An 18,536-nucleotide genomic window follows, 5' to 3' on the forward strand; every position below is an offset into this window, starting at 1 on the left:
GAAATGGACTAGATAGGACTTTGGGGTCCTGGAGCAAAGGACTAAATTGCACCCCCCCCCCTATATTCTTCCCCACCTTGTACACTGGACATTAGCAGCTTTGGAATGCTTTGTCTTTCCTCAGTCTTATGATTACCGAATCTTCCCAAAGCTGGTACAGAAGTCGGGCAGCCACTGACAGTCCTAACTGCAACCGGCTTAGTGGCAGCTTTCGTCAGGACAACTTCCTCAGGGACTGGTGGCTCACATGATGCTGAGTCATTCCAACACACCCTGGAGAGATTCAGAGGAGCTTCTGTAATCATAAGAAACAACATGAATTACAGAAGACATTTATGAATACACTTACCATCATACGACCTTTTTCACCCTTCGAGTTCTTACCTTGCTCAAAGAAGAAACAGAGTGGGGTGTGGAGCCCCCTGTGATTAATGAACTGATTCAAAGAGTTCTGGAGATTCAATTAGTACTACGTACAATGATTGTATTTATGAACATGATTGTACTGTCTGTATAAACAACATATTTGTATTTTGACATTGAAGAGAAATAGACATAGTAGTTTTGTTAGATATCCGGGTGTTTTTCACTCTGTGTGTTGCAATCTGTTGTGGGTATCAGGCTTGTTATTTGCAAAACTATATATTGGCCGTACATCCTGGCCAGTTAAGATATGGATTCAGGAACATCTTTCAAAAATCAGAACTAGACAGCTAAAGGTACCACTTGTGGGTCACCTTCACCAGTTCCATCAGAGTGAGAAGAGATATTCCATTATAGAAATATGTAAGAGGGAGAAATCTATTGCTGTTCAATGTCTTCTATTACAACGTGAAGCCTATTGGATATTTAAGTTGGGAACTAAGAAACCTTTAGGTTTGAATCAAGAACGGGATCTGTCCTGTTTTTTGTAGATGTTACATATTCAATGCATACTGGCCCCTTTAAGACAAAGTATAGGTATTTGGGAGTATCCCTTTTTAGGGATGTGATTAGGTTAATCAACCACAGAAATGATCTGTCTAGGCTATTGGGAGATGATGTCCAAGCCACCATTTCATTGATTGATTGTGTTTATTTATAAATAAGTACATTTTATTCTGTAATATTCATTTTTGGTATAGTTGTGTATGCTTTGTGTACATTGTCAATCTCCTTTTCAGATAGTCTGCAACCAGAAGAACCCTTGAGGAAGCTCTGCGAAACAGGCCACCCACCTGCTAGCAGGCTTTTGGGGCCAGGCGATTCTTGTCAGCTTCTCCAGGACCTGGGGTTACCTGTAAAACAAGAAATATTCAACATTAGGACTTTTACACTGACAATATACATTGTCACTTACCTCAGATCCAAGAAGCTGCCTTCTGTTTGAGAACTCTGGTTTTTGCAGCAGGAGAAAATTGTCACACTATATGGTTATTGTTGCCTCAACCGGTAGAAATTGTAACTGTGATGTATTTATTGTGATATTTTGTATCTTGGTCATCATTACTCTGGGTATCTATTTATTAATGTACACATATGATATCTTTGATACTTATATTTATTACATATGTAGCACTTTGCATGTTTGCACTTTAAAGACATTAGTTTTTCAATAATTGTCATTGTCATTGATTGTTTACCAGGAACGGCTTTTTCCCTCGCCTCTTCTTCCATTAATCCATGGTAGTTTCTCATTCATGCAAAGCCAGCAGTTTTATCTCCACACAACAATCCCCAACCATCCTCAGATATAAAATCATGCAGCAAACACATAATTGTAAATGAATGTAGCCAGCAGTTGGTGGCAGCAATTTCTTCAGTTGCAGATAGGGCTTTTCCAGCTGCTATGACCATACATCTATTGTTTCTTTCCTGTGTTAACCTGGCACTTGAGACAATGAAGCATCTGACCAACTTGTCCTCCACTTGCAGTCTGAAATAGTTCCAGACAGCAACAGATACATCAGGAGAGGCTGGAAATCACCTTGCATGACTAGAAAACAGTGCATCTCTTTAGAACCACCCCAGTGTAATTTCTATAGGCATCTTGTTTAAAGATTAAGATCACAACACAAAAGTATCTGCAAACTGATCCTATTCTTTAAACAAGATATTTTATGGGAAAGCAAATCCCCTCCAGCTTTATCCATAAATTCAGCTGCATGTGCTAAACTTAATTTTTAAAAAAAATAATAATTCCTGCTCTTTTGACACACCTATTTCCTAAACCTGTTAAGTATTCATTTGATATCTTTTCCCAAAGGCATCGCTATCCTCTCCAAGCAAAGTTGCCATCAGAAATCCTTTCAGAAATAAAATATAGATGGTGACATTTAACTTAAGCAATTAATCATTATTAATTGCTTTGGTATTCACAGGAACAATAATAATTAGCTGATCTGCATGTAAAGCAACCTTTCATTGAAACAGAATGGGCTGTTGCAGAGAATACGCTTGGACTGATGACGAAGCGAACCGAACCTTTTGGATGAAGTGTTACATTAGTATGTATAATGAGGTATGGGACCTTAAGGACAAGGGTTTTTTTTTTCAGTGCAAGCTTTGAACTACCAGAGCCTTCTTTGGCAGTTGCATGAGGTGTGTTCTCATTGGTCAAACTTATATGTGTGATATTATAAAGAAAAAAGTTGCAAAGAGTAAGGTCAAATGTAAGTATAGAGACCATCTGCAACAGCAGTAATAGGTAATATAATATAACCGCCTTTGTTTTGTGATACTGAGCAACATCTGTAGTAGCTAATCTATTGACTGATTATTTAGACTACTTTTCTTACTGAGACTCACGTCATGCCTTTGGGAAAAGATATCAAATGAATACTTGAAAATGAAATCTTGCCCTCAAATCATAGTTGACGTATGGCAACCCCTGGTGGGTTTTTCATGGCAAGAGACTAACATAGGTGGTTTGCCATTGCCTGCCTCTGTGAACCCTGGTCTTCCTTGGAAGTCTCCCATCCAATTACTAACTAAGGCTGACCCTGCTTAGCTTCTGAGATCTGATGAGATCAGGCTCTCCTAGTTAACAGAACTAAAAACAATGCAGTAAGAACATTACACATGCATCCAACAATTACTCCATAGTAACTGCAAACACAATTAGAATGAATTGCACTAAAAACACAGTATGATAGATACAGTAAGGATTTCCAAGTCCCAAAATGCTATCCGATTTCTTGATTAACTAATTCAGCAGTGTGGTGCCGGAGTTTCCAAAAAGTATTTATGAGTAGTCCTATGTAAAGCACATTACAATAATTCCACTTTACCAACAATGCATTCTGGAAGACTGAAATGTTCTCCATTGGTGATATAATTTTTAAAATACAGATTTTTTAAAAAATGCATTGCATATTCAGGGCCAGTCCTGGTACAATTTAATATATAAACTTTTGGTATTGTTAGGGATCCCAGGTGTCCTCTGGTGGCAGGCAATCTCCTGGTGGTTTGCCTGCTTGCCTACTGATTTCTGGTGACTGATGGGAGGTTTCAGGCCACCTGATGATCACCTTTCTCCAGCAGGCACCCCGACACAAGCTTGGGGCGCACACTCCCAAATTGGCCCTGTGCAGAGTGTGGGAGCACTTCCTTGGCTGGCGCAATGACATTACTTCCAGAAATGACATCATCACGTCAGCATGGGGAGTGTGCACATGCAAAAAGTGTGCGAGGAAGATCATCCTGGTAAATGTCAGATTTTCCCCCTCCCACTGGGAGGGTAGAGGGACCTAGTAACCCTTGGCATTGAGGGGAGAAATTTCTACTGTCTCCTATATTCTTTGCCCAATGAAAGAGCAATGTCAGTGATAAGTTTGAGTGTGTGTGATTATTGTGATTATTACAAAAGGCCACACTTTATTTCTCCTGATACTCATCTGTACCAGCCTTCTCTTTTCCTCCTGCTCTATTCTGGGAAAATAGTAGCTTTGTTCTGAAGTGAGTCCTCTGTCAAGCAGGTCAGCAAAGATCCATGGAGATTAACAAATTGAAAATGGGATGCACAGGTAAGAATGACCACTGGCAAGAATAAGAGTGTTCAACAAAAATGTAAGTTGCCTTTTTAATTTTAAAATTTTTTTGGAAGAAATATATAATTGATTTTGGACTGCAATCCTCACCTTCCTCTGTCAGTGCCATTGCATGAATATCAATGAGGCTCCTACCTGTGCAGTGCACCTGGAGCAATGAACATTAATGACTACTGAATCAAAAGTAAACGTTTATGCGAAATGGTAGATTTATCTTGGGTGTCAATTTATATCTCCAGTTCTGATTTTTGTTTTACTTTAAAGGCAAGTAAATAGAACGGCAAAAATGTTGATGCTTGCTTCTGTTACACACGGCAGCTTTGCTCATCTGAACAGGGTCTCCTGCAGGTGCCAGGTTGTGCACGGGTGAAGTCAGTAGCAGCCCGTACACGGGCTGTCTCTGTGGTGGCCCCTGAGGAAGTCAGAAGAGCCCCCACTCTCCTGGCTTTTCATAAATGATGCAAAACTGAACTATTCAAAAAGGCTTTTTACTCAAATGGGAGGGCTGTATTGTAGGGATGGGGTCTCAGATGCTTTGCTAATGAGTTAGGGTTGCTTTAAATATGTACTCCTATGAACCACCAGTGCTCCATGTTGTTTAATGTTAGTCCTAGAATTGATTGTTCTGCTTTAGTATTTTTCTACTCTGTATTGGATTCTTGCTAATACTATGTCTTTTAAACTTGTATCTATTTACGTATGGCATTGTTTATGGAAATGTCCTTGATACTGTATTGAAATGTACTTGATACTGATTGTACTAATCTCATACTGTGTAATCTGCCTTGAGTCTCAGTGAGAAAGGCGGACTATAAATGACATAAATAAAAATAAATAATAAATAAATATTGATATACCATTGTAACAACAGGTATAGCAGGCTCTTTGAATTCCCAGATTTCATTTTTTTTAAAGTAAGTCCCTAATCCCTTCCTTCATGGAGATATAAAGAAAAAGGCATAACTTTGCAAGGAAAGGGGCTAGAGACTTACTTAAAATGAAATCTGGGAATTCAGAGAACCTACTACACCTATAGTTATAATAGTATATGGATATAATGATATTCTAGTGCCAATTTAAAACAATTGCAAGAGCCTGGTGATGCAATAGAGGTGATGGCCACGTCCAGAGGATTGGTGCAGGGAAACTGTAAGGAACCCACCAAGTAGAAGCCCCGTTGCTGCTATGCCTTATCTGGCTTTGCACTATAAAGGTAAAGGTGCTTGACCCTGTGCAAGCACCGAGTTATTACTGACCCATGGGGGGGATGTTGCACCACAATGTTTTCTTGGCAGACTTTTTACGGGGTGGTTTGCCATTGCCTTCCCCAGTCATCTACACTTTACCCCCAGGAAACTGGATACTCATTTTACTGACCTCGGAAGGATGGAAGGCTGAGTCAACCTTGAGCTGGCTATCTTAACCTAGCTTTCGCCAGGATCGAACTCAGGTCGTGAGCAGAGCTTGGGCTGCAGTACTGCAGCTTAATGGGGAAACCACCAAATTCCATCCCCTTGTGAAGACACTACTGTCACACCTGCCAGTTACTACTCTCCCAGGGTTTTTGAGTTTTTCCATATTTTTTCAGAGAAAGTTCATACCCTTCCACAAATTTTGTTAGTCTTTATAGGTGCTACTGGACTCTTGCTATTTTCACTTAAGAGGCAGATGATTCTTTTGCTAGTGGAAGCATATCATAATTGGAGTCCTGTGACAAGAGCAGAATCACATAATTTCCCAAAGTAACAAACACAAACAACACCAAAATCCTACCCAACATTTTCAAAAGTGGTGCTGGAGAAATAATAACAGCCTCATTTTAACCTTAAGAAGGACATTCAAAGTCTTTAAAAATTGATCACAGAATGACACTGAAAAATAATCCCAATCTTGGAACTTAAAAAGGGAAAGAAATGTAGAAGTGGGGAAAAAATAGTGAGAAAAACAGAGAAAGAGAAATTATTCTTTTAGGGGGTCACCGTTCAACTTTTAAATAATGTTCTCCTTGTCACTGTTTGACCCCCTATTTTTTGAGAAAGTCTGTGGATTCAGGTAATTGGAGAAAGACAGTGTATTAAGCTTTCGGAAACACTTTTGATAAAAGAGGAAGAATCCTTAGATCAGCAAATGATATAAAGCAGGAAGGAGTGGAGGATGGGGGGCAAACACAATCCAAAAGTATTTTTTCTAAAACTTTCTGTATAATAAAGACCACATTGCATACATTCTCATCTTATTTTCACTTTGAATATTTTTGAAAATTTCACTTTTAACATTGTGTGAAATTTTGATTCGTCCAAAAAGAGAGGTATAAAAGTTTGGGATATTTTTCAGAATAACGTCATTGAATGAGGATGATGGTAGTCCCATGAAACAATTTATTTGCGTGAGTCCAAAAACAGTCTACGAAGAGAGTATTCAATTCTGCAATCTGGCTTGGATATCACCCCTATTAATACCTCTGTGTACAACCCTTATTCAGGGATTCCATGATATAATTCTGAGCTCTAACCTTGGCCGTTTCCACATGCTGTTAAAGAGGCAGTCTACTTACTGAAGGCTGGTGGTTTTTTTCACAGATTCCAGATGCCTCCGATTTCAAAGCGGAAGCAGGCAGTTTGTCTTGCATCTAATCAGCGTCTTTTCTGAGACCGGGATTTCCCGCTCTTTTCTGTGCCGGGTCAAGGACGCTGATTAGACGCAAGACAAACGGCCTGCTTCCGCTTTGAAATCGGAGGCATCTGGAATCTGTGAAAAAAAACGCCAGCCTTCAGTAAGTAGACCGCCTCTTTAACAGCATGTGGAAACGGCCCTTCTGTCTGGAAATGGGATTTGCTGCCAGTATAGAAAAATATTTTGAATCTTCAGGTATATCCTGGTTACTGACTCACACAGATAGCAGGCAGGGGAAGTTCCCAAGTTGTCAGAACAGGATGAATCATGGTTCCAAGGTTCAGGCACAGGTTAGACAACACTCACAGCTTCGAGTCCAAAGGTAGTATTCCAGAATCAAGCCCACAATCACAGACCAAGGTCAGAGACGAGGGACTCTGTTCCAAACACAAGCAGCAAGGTCAATAGTATACAGATGTGTTGCCTCCACACAGTCAGTTCCTTCTCTGTTGCTTTTAAGCTTCTTGCTGCTCAGCCACCTGCTGGCTGTCTCAGTCTTGCTCCTGTAAGTATTTGTCATCATCACTGTTGATGCTGGGCCAGGCTAGTCGGGCACTGCACCTTCTGGCTTGAGGGGCTCTCTTGCCCTCCTCTGACAGCATTCCTGAAGCTCTGGTGATAGGGAGGGGGAGCTGGCCAGTGCCTGACTCTCTGTTGCTGGCCCAGAGCTGGGAAGCTGAGGGTGAGAGCTGGCCGGTGCCTGGCTTTCTGTTGCTGGCCTAGAGCTGGGAAGGTGAGGGGCCGATGCTCTGGGACCAAGCTGTGGGTCTATGTTTGATGCTTCAGAGACTGCCTCCTCCTACAGTACCTCTGTCACTGGCCGTGGATCTGGATCAGGTTCGCTAGCTGCCTCTTCTTCAGAAGAGCCTTCTGCATCTCTTTGCTCTGCTGGGCTGGTCCATGACAAGGTACCTGCAAAGAGTATTTCAGGTACAGAAGAGAAATGAGCCATCGGAGGTGGACCTATCCTGATACTATTAGAGAGGTCAGTCGAGTATATATAGCTAGAGTCATCACTGTGGCCAGTCACTTAAGAGATTTACAAGCATTTTTGGGACTACAGTACCCACCAAATGAAGTGAAGAAACAAATCAACAGGGCCAGACTAGTACCCAGAAACAGCCTACTCCAGTACAAACCTAAAGGAACTAACAACAGAACACCACTGGTTGTCACCTATAGCTCCCAGCTCAAACCCATCCAACGTATCATCAGTGAACTACAACCCATCCTGGAAAATGATACCTCTCTCTCAGAAGCCCTGGGTGGAAGACCTTTCCTTGCCTACAGACAGCCCCCCAACCTTAAACGACTTCTCACTCACAACCATGAATCGGCCAGCAGAGTCACCAGCACAGGTACCAGGCCCTGCAACAGACCCAGATGCCAGCTCTGCCCCTATATCTACCCAGGGAATAAAATTACAGGACCCAATGGCATCAACTACACTGTCTCTGGCTCTTACAGCTGCTCATCCTCCAATCTGATATATGCCCTCATGTGCCAACAATGTCCTTCTGCTCTGTACATTGGACAAACCAGCCAACCTCTATGCAAAAGAATAAATGGACACAAATCTGACATTAGAAATGGAAACGTCCAGAAACCAGTGGGAGAACACTTCAATCTACCAGGACATTCCACCAAAGACTTAAAAGTCGCTGTGGTTCAACAGAAACCCTTCAAAAACAAAATCCAACGGGAGGCTGCTGAACTGGAATTCATATGCAAATTTGACTCTGTCAAGCTGGGACTGAATAGGGACTATGAATGGTTATCACATTACCACAGGTAACAGATTTCCTTTACAGAGGTGGGGTCTGGGGGAGCTCAGTGGCACCTGGCGTGGGCTTTCGGGAACCACAGATCTCTTTGTCAGATGCATTTGGCAGGGAGAGCTGTGGTTATCGAAGGCCCATACTGCATTGGAATTGGATGGTCTAGCTGTTTGGCTTCTACAAACTAACAGGGCAAACTCCTTTGAAGCCAACTGATACACACACCAAAAGGAGATGTTTACATATACTAGCAAAGGAATGTTTTGATTGCTCCCTCCCCCTCCCCCCCTAATTGCCGCCTCTCTTCTCTCTCCTGCTCTTCTGTATTTGACCAGTCTTTGTATCAGGCATCTGACGAATAGAACTGTGATTCTCGAAAGCTTATGCTACAATAAAATTGGTTAGTCTTAAAGGTGCTACTGGACTCTTTTTGAGTCTCTATATTGTCATGTTTTTCAGTGCAACCTTTGGAGGAGGGGGAGTGTGGACCAGAAATCACTTCCTTTCCTCTGTTCACCTAAAGATGTTTCATAATTAAAACTAACTTCTAACTTGTGGAAGAGGTCATGAGATCATGAGATATTGTAAAACCCAACATTGTTCCTGAATTTTAAGAAGATAGCAAAGATAGTTTTAAGAGGATCAGCCCTTCAATGGCTTTTGGCCACAATGTCCAGAAAAGGAGCTTTATGTTCCAATTATCCCAATGCTTCTATCTGCAGAGAGGGGAGTGAACATTTGATGATACTTTTACTGCACAAAAGAGATGTGTACATGTTTTCCAAAGTATCCATTACAGTCCATTATTGGGGACAGAATACTGTGCTAGGTGGGCCTTTGATGTGAGACACTATGGCAGTTCATTTGTTCACCTCAATGTTACATGCAATTTCTACAGCAATGTGCTAAACACTGACCTGCCACTGGTCATACTGTAGCTGTTCAGTAGATAAATAGAGTTAAGTCTCTAGGGCTGTTAATCTGACACTTTTCATGAAAACTAAATTCTCACCATAAAGAAGCAAGAGGAAAAAAATACCCGGCTTAGTTTAGCAAAATGATGTTGAGTTGAACAGAGCAGTAATATACTAATAAAACTCAGGAAGCAGCTCTATTTTCAGAACTGTTGAAAAGATATTGTCAGAGTGGTGCACTAAACAAAACTAATTTATTCTGGTAGTGTTTGTGGGTGGACAAAGTCATTCCAAAAGGAACCCCATTTAAATTTAGTGGCAAGCTTGCAAAGGATTTTGTGTAATTTGAAAACAATTGTAGTGGCACTACTTTTGCAGATAACAACCGAGATAAGATTTGTGTGTGTGTTTGTGTGTGTGTGTGTTTCTGTGGCACTAGTATCAAAATAATAAGGTCCTCCTTATATATGTGCAATAATTGCAATTTTGTGTCAGTTGCATCCTTAATAGTCCCAGTACAATCACTATTACGTGGGGTTTCTGCTTGCTAGATCAATAAAATTAGAAGAGACAAGCACCACTTTAAGGCAGTTGGTACAATTTACCTTGACATAATAGGGCCTTTCTGTGGGAGTATGGATAGGACTATAAGAATTTCACATTGTATTCCCATTTGTTTGGTTAGATGGGCCTGCTGTTTTTCATATTACTGATTATATAGGTTTTAACTCTCCAGGAGCACATCTCTCTCCTTTATACCATGTCACCCCGGACCTCATTTTATTTAAGTGTTTCCGTATTGTTCTCTTCTTTCTAATATTCATCTTAATATGATCCAGTTAATTATAAGCTTTTTTGGCATTTTTGTTGTCGAATCTTGCTTTTCAGGATCTACACGCTCTCTCATCTGCATTCGTTTGCAGATATTATCATGGTGTGTTATGTTCACAGATTAACTAAACTCCTTTCCCCTCAGCAATAAATAGGTATATTTAAAGGCAGTATCCAAGTTCAAGAAGTAATTTTTCTGCTTATTTTTTTAAAAAAAGCGTTATAAAATGTGATATTACATACTGATGAAATAAACATTTCTAAAAATGTGATACCAGCTAGGATTTTTAAAATATTTGGCAGAGTCCATGAATCTTCCTCTAGTGCTGGCCTGACCCTCCCCTTTCCCTTGCAACCCCCCCATAAATCTCAGATACCTAGCATTGGTAGGACCCCCCCCCCCGCTCTTTACTGCTCCCGTGTGGCTCCCTCCAATGCTCCCCAGCTGAGCAACAACTCCTAGCAGAGGTGTCTACTAGCCAACTGTTAATATGGCTGCAACCTTTGGGATTTATTTTATATTTAAAGAAACAGGTGAACACCATTAGAAATGGGCTCTTTAAGAAAGGTGCTATCACCTCACATTCATGACCTTTATCTTAAAGCTGTCTCTTTTAAAAACAAAACAAATCCCAGAGATTTTGTCCATGGTTACCTGTTTTCCATAGTTCATCAGAAATAACCTTTCTGTTTGTATTAGGCGTAGCTTTCCATCTGGCTTTCAGCATAGCCTCTGATTCCAAGGACATCCCACATAAGTAAACTCTGTTATGTGCCTCAGTCACTCTCTACCGACAGAGGTGGAAGAGGGTTCCTTAGGCCTGCCTTCATCAATGTGAACTGCAAAACAGGTGTGGGCATAGCACTCCTTTTGTTATGCATCTCAGTTGTTCATGCTCATTCATAAGCCAAGACACAGGAGATGTCTAAAAGAAAGACTTTACTAAAGCTGATGTTATCACCAGGGGAGAGGAATGCGAAGAGGCCTTTTTCTGTAGGCCAAACCAAGATGCTGGGGCTCCATAAAGAGAGTTCCCAGAATTTTTTCTTTACAAATCAAGCACCCTCAACCCAATTCTGACAGGGACAGTGGAAAAGGGTTATGCCGATGCCTTGGGCCATTTTTCAGTCTAAAGCCATCCTTAACATTGGGGAGGATTCCAAAATGTGATCCTCCATGATCCTCACTTGCAGTGCATTCCCACCTAATTGTCTGCATGTTTACTTACTTTATTCATTTATTTAAATATTTATATCCTGCCTTTCCCTTGTTGGTCAAGGCAGCTGACAATTCCCAGTTACATACACAGTGTGCACCATGCCTTAACTGCTGAACAGCAATCTATACCACTCATCTGTTATTGTCAAGGCTCAAACTCCTATGGACCCATACCTCACATGTGGTGATTCTGATTGGCTGCAGATAGCCCTCTCTCCACCGGCTGACAATACCAGGTTAAGAACAAAAAATAGTGTTTATCATGATGTTTAAATTGTATAGTGTGTCATGCGCAAACTTTGTGCCAAATGATTAGCTGCAATTTAGTAGTTATCTTCTTCTCTGTTCTGATAAAGCTACCCACTTCCTTCTACAGAGTCATCACCTGCCTGCTTCCTAACAAAGACTGCCTACTAAAATAATCTAGTATGTATAACAGCACAGTAAAGATTCGTCCTTAAAATATAATAGATTTATTTATCTATTATCAAGAAGAAGAAAAAGCATCACAATTAGAATGAAAACAAATGCAAAATCTAACTCTTGTTAGTTATCCCAAGGAACCCAATAGGCAATAAATCAAAGTAATCCAGCAGTCAAATGAGTGATGGTTTTCAATTAAAAGAAAATAGACCCTGCCTTTCCTTGTCAGGATAGTCACCTAAGAACTTACTAAATAATCAAGTTAGAACTGCTACTTCCAAGAACATTAATTTTAAAGACCTCTTACTAGATAAAATATAGGGGAAAGATAAAACATCTTACGTATCTTTGTTGTCACAAATTTATTAGTATTTTAAGAGCATAGCATCAGCGTGGCTGAGCTGACGATAAGCATCGTGAAAATGTGATGCATCTAATGCAGCCCAGTCCTGTGCATATTTATTCCCAATACAATATACACAGAACTACTGTGCATACCTTGACATTATCAACTTGAAATGCTGATAAATTAAAAAGGCAGACAAAATGGCTCCCCATACTACAGATGCCCGGGTCTTGCCGGTTTTTGAAAGTTTACACCTAACTAAAGTGCAATTTCCCAAGGTTGAATATTTTCATGTTCTTTGGATAAGAGTCATATAAATATCAAAGGAAACATATCTAAAACCCTTCTTCCCTTCCTTACCTCCCTGTTGCCATTTGATTCTGCAAATTGTGAGAAACGTATCTTCATCTATAAGCAAATACAACACTTAAACATTAGTATACTAAAGCAAGAATTGAGTGATTGGAATATGTGTTGTATAATATTTATGATTTCTAAATAATTTAAGTTGTACTCACAAAAAGGCAGATTGCATAACAGACCTTCATAGGTGAAATACAGAAGGAAGTGCCTTACTTCTGTAGTATTTATTCATCTTTGGGTTCAGAATTATTTTTTCTGGCTATTTTTGCAAACATGCTTCTTTAACTGGAAATAATGAGTGAGAGCCCGTGTGATGTTGTATTTGACTTGGTATTGTGCCTTTGTAGTAGGATCTGAGAGACTTACTTTTAAATCCCCTCACAGCCATAAAACACATTGAATAAGTCACTTTCAGACTGACCTACCTCACAGGATTGTTGTGAACATAAAATGAGGAAGAGAATACCATGACACTACCCTGAGCTGCTTCTAGGAAGGGTAGGATAAATATATGACAGAAAGGTTACATATATCAAAACACAAAGCTTCACGCTGTTAAATAAATACCCAAAGCTGTGCTTAGTCATGCTACATGACCCCCACCCCACCCAGCAAACTTGCTGTGTTAATGAAATTTTAACTTTGCTTGTCTCTCTGGATCAGGTTACAATATTGTAAAGGCCTTAATCCACACTGCAATCATTAAAATTAAATTGAGCATAGGCACCAATTTGAGGTTTGAGTTTCAGTTGATTTATTATTAACTAGAGCTGCAATCCAGTGCTTACTTACCTGGGAATGAGCCCCAATGAAAACAGTGGGATTTATTCCCAGTTGTCTAGGCCTTTTATGCCTAGGATTGGATTGTGATTTCATACACATCTGTTCCACTTTGAACAATATATGTTAACTACAGGTAGTGCTAAATTAAACATAGAACAGGTTGATGTGGTCATTTTGAATGTTCTATATTTGTTATACAAGGGTTGCTGTTCCCCCGTGGGAAGTGGGAGTCCTGGAGAGAGATGGGGACATGAGGGTACTGTTGGGCAACAGTGTGATGTCACTTCTGTGGAAAACCCAGAAGAGACATCACATCTCTCAAGGAATCATTGAAAACTCTATGGTAAACTTGGCCAACTTGCATCCCCAGAAGTGATGTTACTTCATTACCAATAGTTATTTTTACATTACCGTTCTCCACCAAATGCAGGAGCAACAGCAAGAAATAGGATTTGCTGTTTCCAGCAGGAATTTGGGATCCCTAGAAGTATCATAGCGTTCCCTCTAGTATTCCTTTGAATTTTCATTCTAAATGTATGGTGTTTTTAAAGTTGTAAATCTTTTAAAAATAATCTTATTCCACCTAATAGAAATTTAAGAGACACTAATTAAACCAATAGTTAGTTTTGGCTATCATTTAAAATTGCTTGTTGATTCTGATTTTACACTTGGTTCAAATTTATCAAATAAAACCTTTGTTCCTTTGGTTTATTATACAATGACAGCACTGGGGGGGGGGAATATGCAGCTCTATGAAGAAAGAGAGGGCAAACTCTATCAGAAGTGTACAATCTGGTGTAGAAAAAAATGCTTTTCTGACTTGGTAAAAAGCCTGGAAGTAATACTGGATCCAACGCTGCTCTTAGAAAAGCACGTTGGGGAAGCGGCTAGGCGTGCAAATCTATTATCAAGTGTACCAACTGGTCCCCTATCTTGATTGTTCTGTTGTTGCCACACTGACCCATGCCTCTGTAACTTCTAGCCTAGATTATAGTGATGTACACTACATGGGGCTGCCCCTGTAAACAGTTTGGAATTTTCAGCTGCTACACTAGATTACTGACTACTCTATGCTCGTATGGTTATATAACCCCTGTGCTTTAGCAGCTTCACCCATTTGTTTCTGGGAACTATTTAAGGTGCTGGTTGTTCCCTTTAAAGCTCTTCATGGCCCGGGACTTGTCTTTCCCCGTATGATCCCTTGCACCAGCTGGCATCATCTGGCATCTCAGTTGTGACAGTGGAGTGGTCCCTTCTGTTTAGGAGGTCTGTTCAACTGCAGCCCATGCACTCATTTCCAGTGGCTGTATCCACAATATAGAATTGTCTGCCTGATATGGTACCAAAAGATTCTATACTCTCCTCCTTCCATAAAAGCTCCAAAGCAGAATTATCTCAATGCACCTTTAGCTGAAAAAACTATTGAATTTCTCTGACAGCTGGTTGTGACAATGCTGCAGTATTAACTTGAGGTATTTAAACTGTGTACGTTAATGTTTTGTAAACAACATTGAGTATTGTGGAAAGGTAGGATATAAATATAAATAAATGAATAGACACTGCCTGGGCCAGGCCCAGCACTAGCCACCTTGCTACCGTGCAGTTTGAGCAGCTCAGCCAGTTGTAGTGGTGGCTAGTGCCACACAATTCATCTGGGCGCAGTGGCAGCCTCCATACAACTGGCCTGGCAGTGGCCACCATGCAACTTACCTGAGCAACTTGATACTGCCCAACTTTTGCAATTTGGCCAGACTTTCCAAAGACAAAGATGTCATGGGAAAGGGACAATATATATTCTAGTGGAGGAAACTACTAAGCAAAAATAATTCTAGAGCCGTGGAGTTTGAAACCCAGAAACTTCCATTTATGTTCCACATAAAAGTGAAATTAGACATTTAGGGATACACGTTTATGTTCTGCAGGACCGTAACGCTCTAACTCGGAATATGGCTTTGCTCTTCCACACTGCCAGAGAGCAATCCTAAAAAGACGGGCTTAGACTGGAGTAACTCTTTTTAGGATTGCGCTGTAAGACTCTCTGAAAATCTTTAAAAGGTCGTTCGGTATCGTCTTTTGACTAAATGCACGTATTACCAGAAACTTAAAGAAGGAATGAACGACACATTAAGTCGTAAGGCCTCCCCAAACAAGTAAAGGAACATATGTCAGCAAGCCCGCTGCCATCTTCAGGTCAACCGGGAGCGCCCAAAGGCTGCCCAGTTTTCGCTCTCCTTCCTCGGCGCGCTGACAGGCGGCCGACTCCCGCCAGAGCCTTTGCCAAAGGCAAGCACTCACCCTCTTAACGAAGAGCCGCCTCCCGCCCTCTTTGGTTCCTCCCCGCCGCCCAGGGCGGCTTCCTGGCCCTCGGTTCAGCCCAGGCAGGGGGCGGGGTTAATGCAAGCCAAGAAAGGCGCCTGCTGGTGAGGTACGAAGTCCAGTTGGGGGGAGGGGCAGGGGGAGAAAGGAGAGTGGCGGCGCTGGCTGTGGGAGTCCCCCCGGAGGGTGAGCAGGTCCCCTGGCAAGGAAGCCTGAGGGAAGAACGTGGCGACGGTCGTGGCTTTTTCGGGGCCTTGAGAGACACGCACGAGGCGCGACTCTAAGGCTGCTTTCGCGCCCGTTTTGTGCCGTTTGTCAGCGAAGCGGGAGAGCGCGAGAAGAGGAATTCCTTCCCCTCCTTCCCAAAGGGGCGCGTTGCAAGCCGAAGTGGGCCTCTTTCCTTCCCCTTTAACTGTTCACCTGGACGCCCAGTTTTCTCGGGGGAGGCGGTAGGCTTATGGGCCTTTCGCTGTAGAGGAAAACCTTCGCCCCGGTGGCAGACATCCCCAAGAACAAGCGTTTAGTGGTGGGTGAAGGTTCTTGGTCGGGTTCTGCGGCATGTCAAATGCCAGGTGGCGTTAATTGGTTATGGAAGGAATACAGTTTTATATTTGCTATTTGTTTTCTGTTTAGGGTTGCCAGTGCTGGGTTAAGAAATTCCTGGAAATTTTGGAAGTGGGGCCTGGGGAGGGGAGAGACTTCAGCAGTCCCCCCTCCAAAGCAGCTGTTTTCTCCAGGGGAACTGACCTATGTTGCCTGGAGATCAATTGCAGTTCAGTGAGATCTCCAGCCGTTACCTGGAGGTTGGCAGCCACTGTTTCTTATACTACAAACGTTAATGTATAGTAGTATTCTATAATATTACTTCAGTTAGAACTTTGCTGCATTGTTAGTTACCACAAAACATACACTGAAATTATCATTTTCCTCAGCTTGATTATCCTGTGCAAGGGGATGATTTAAACTTTAATTTAAATCTTTTTTTATTTAAATATTTTTATTTAAGCCTTGACAGTGGTTTAAGCCTTGATATAAATGTGATGTTGGTGAGGCAAAGTACCTGTTGGAATTACACTCAGTGTCTCATTTAAACTGTGCTGCTATTGGTGAAAATTGGCTATGGATGCTTAGCTTCCACACTTATACAAGTACTAGATGGGTAGACATGTTAGTCTGTCTGTAACAGTAGAAAAGAGCAAGTGTCCAGTAGCACCTATAAGTCTAACAAAATTTGTGGTAGGGTATGAGCTTTAGTGAGCTGTGGCTCATGAAAGCTCATACCCTACCACAATTTTTTCCCCAGCTTTGGAAGTAATTTATTTTACCAAAGGTAAATGCTGTTCCTTTCCCCCAGAATGGTGAAAACTATAAAATCAATGCCACTTTCACAGTACTAGTCTGAACCATGTGTGCAGATATAGTCCCATGTTCTCTCATCAAAGAGTAGGATTTCTCATCACAACGAGCTATGGCCTTATAGTTTTCACCATGGTTCCAGATCATGTGCTGAACGTAGTCAATGAGATCTCTGGAAAGGGTCTCAGACTTCTTCTCTGGGAGGCTGGCCTCATATTGCACCTCATTTAGTACATACGGCTTCTGCATAATTCCCCTCCCCTTCTTGTCCATCAACTTCCATTTTCATCATGTGTTGCATTCATTAACTTTGGAATAGGAACAGTCTTGTTTGGATCAACAGCTAGGCCCATTTCAGCCTGATTTTGTGCTGCAGATTGTGTGTGATCCCAGGCATGTCAGATTTCTGAACATTTTATACAGAGTGTTGCCCGCTTGCAAAAAGGCCTGTTTAGCTTCTTTCTGTTTACATTGTAGTTGTACTTTTGCCGCCTGATCTTTCCCTTAGCTTTTGCCATCGCAACAGTAAGATCAGATGACACACACAGTGCCTTGCATTAGAATCCTTCACTGTTGGAGTAAGACAAATTTTGTTAGTCTTATAGGTGTTACTGGGCTCTTGCTCTTTTCTCCTTGTACAAGTACTGTGGTACAAGGGCCTTGTACAAGGGCCTGTGGTACTTGTACAAGGGCCTGCAAACTTGTACAAGGGCCTTGTACAAGGGCCTGTGATACTTGTACAAGGGCCTGCAAACTAACCCACACTTCATGTGGGTTGCAGCACAGTTTAAGTGAGGTGTTGAGCCCTTGCAAATATGCACAGGAGGGAGCACTTTGCCGTGCCAGCCTCCCAATTAAAGTGGGCATACGTGTGTGTGTGTGTGATCATTAATACATAGTGGGTGAATACAGATGTCCATTTGTCAAGCGATAATTTGCCCTGGTGTACAAGTAGCCACTTGGTAAGCTGGCTAGTGATGAATGGAATCTTTCTATGCTCCTGGACTTAACAGAAATTTAGGGAAGCAATAGACTGGTGAGATTTTCTTCTTCACTTGGCAGAATAAATAGATGATTAGTTGGGCAAGTATTATGTTTACAAATGATAGTAAATTGAAGAAGAATGTGCCATTGAGTCACAACTGACTCACGGCAACCCCACTATGGTGTGTTCAAGGCAAGAGAGGAGCAGAGGTGGTTTGTCATCACCTTCTTCCGTGTAGCAAACCCAGTTTTCCTTGGTGGTCTCACATCTGAGTGCTAACCTGGGCCAACCCTGTTTAGCTCCCAAGCCTTACTCAGGCCAAACTGGGCTATTAGGGCTGCTGATGGCAAATCACTCCTTAGCAAAAGAGCATTCTGTATTCAGTGACATTGCAATCCGAACACTTTGATTGGCTTATATCTTCTGTTGTTGTGTCGTACAGTTTTATTATGTAAATGATGTTAAATGATCTTAGTGTGTGTCACACTGTATAATCTCACAGGATTCTAAAGCATGGGCTA

General features: G+C 41.5%; 1 protein-coding gene and 1 pseudogene across 9 annotated transcripts in view; one reads left to right on the forward strand and one right to left on the reverse strand.

The window, feature by feature from the left end:
* Positions 1–1,220: 1,220 nt before the first annotated feature.
* On the reverse strand, positions 1,221–17,598 carry LOC129337348 (nucleolar protein 16-like; annotated as a pseudogene).
* Positions 15,709–18,536, forward strand: part of PTER (phosphotriesterase related) — a 30,908-nt gene continuing 28,080 nt past the window's right edge. For 3 of the 9 annotated variants that reach the window (XR_008597826.1, XM_054991158.1, XM_054991162.1), the window contains exon 1: positions 15,834–16,200. The gene's annotated coding sequence lies outside the window, so the exon portion shown is untranslated. Of the gene's footprint in view, positions 15,784–15,833; positions 16,201–16,307; positions 16,478–18,536 lie in introns of those variants that run through there. The other 6 variants (XM_054991160.1, XM_054991167.1, XM_054991159.1 and 3 more) reach the window with 4 other exon arrangements.

Source organism: Eublepharis macularius, chromosome 11 (genome assembly GCF_028583425.1).
Source record: "Eublepharis macularius isolate TG4126 chromosome 11, MPM_Emac_v1.0, whole genome shotgun sequence".
In the NCBI taxonomy this organism is placed as follows: Eukaryota; Metazoa; Chordata; class Lepidosauria; order Squamata; family Eublepharidae; genus Eublepharis; species Eublepharis macularius.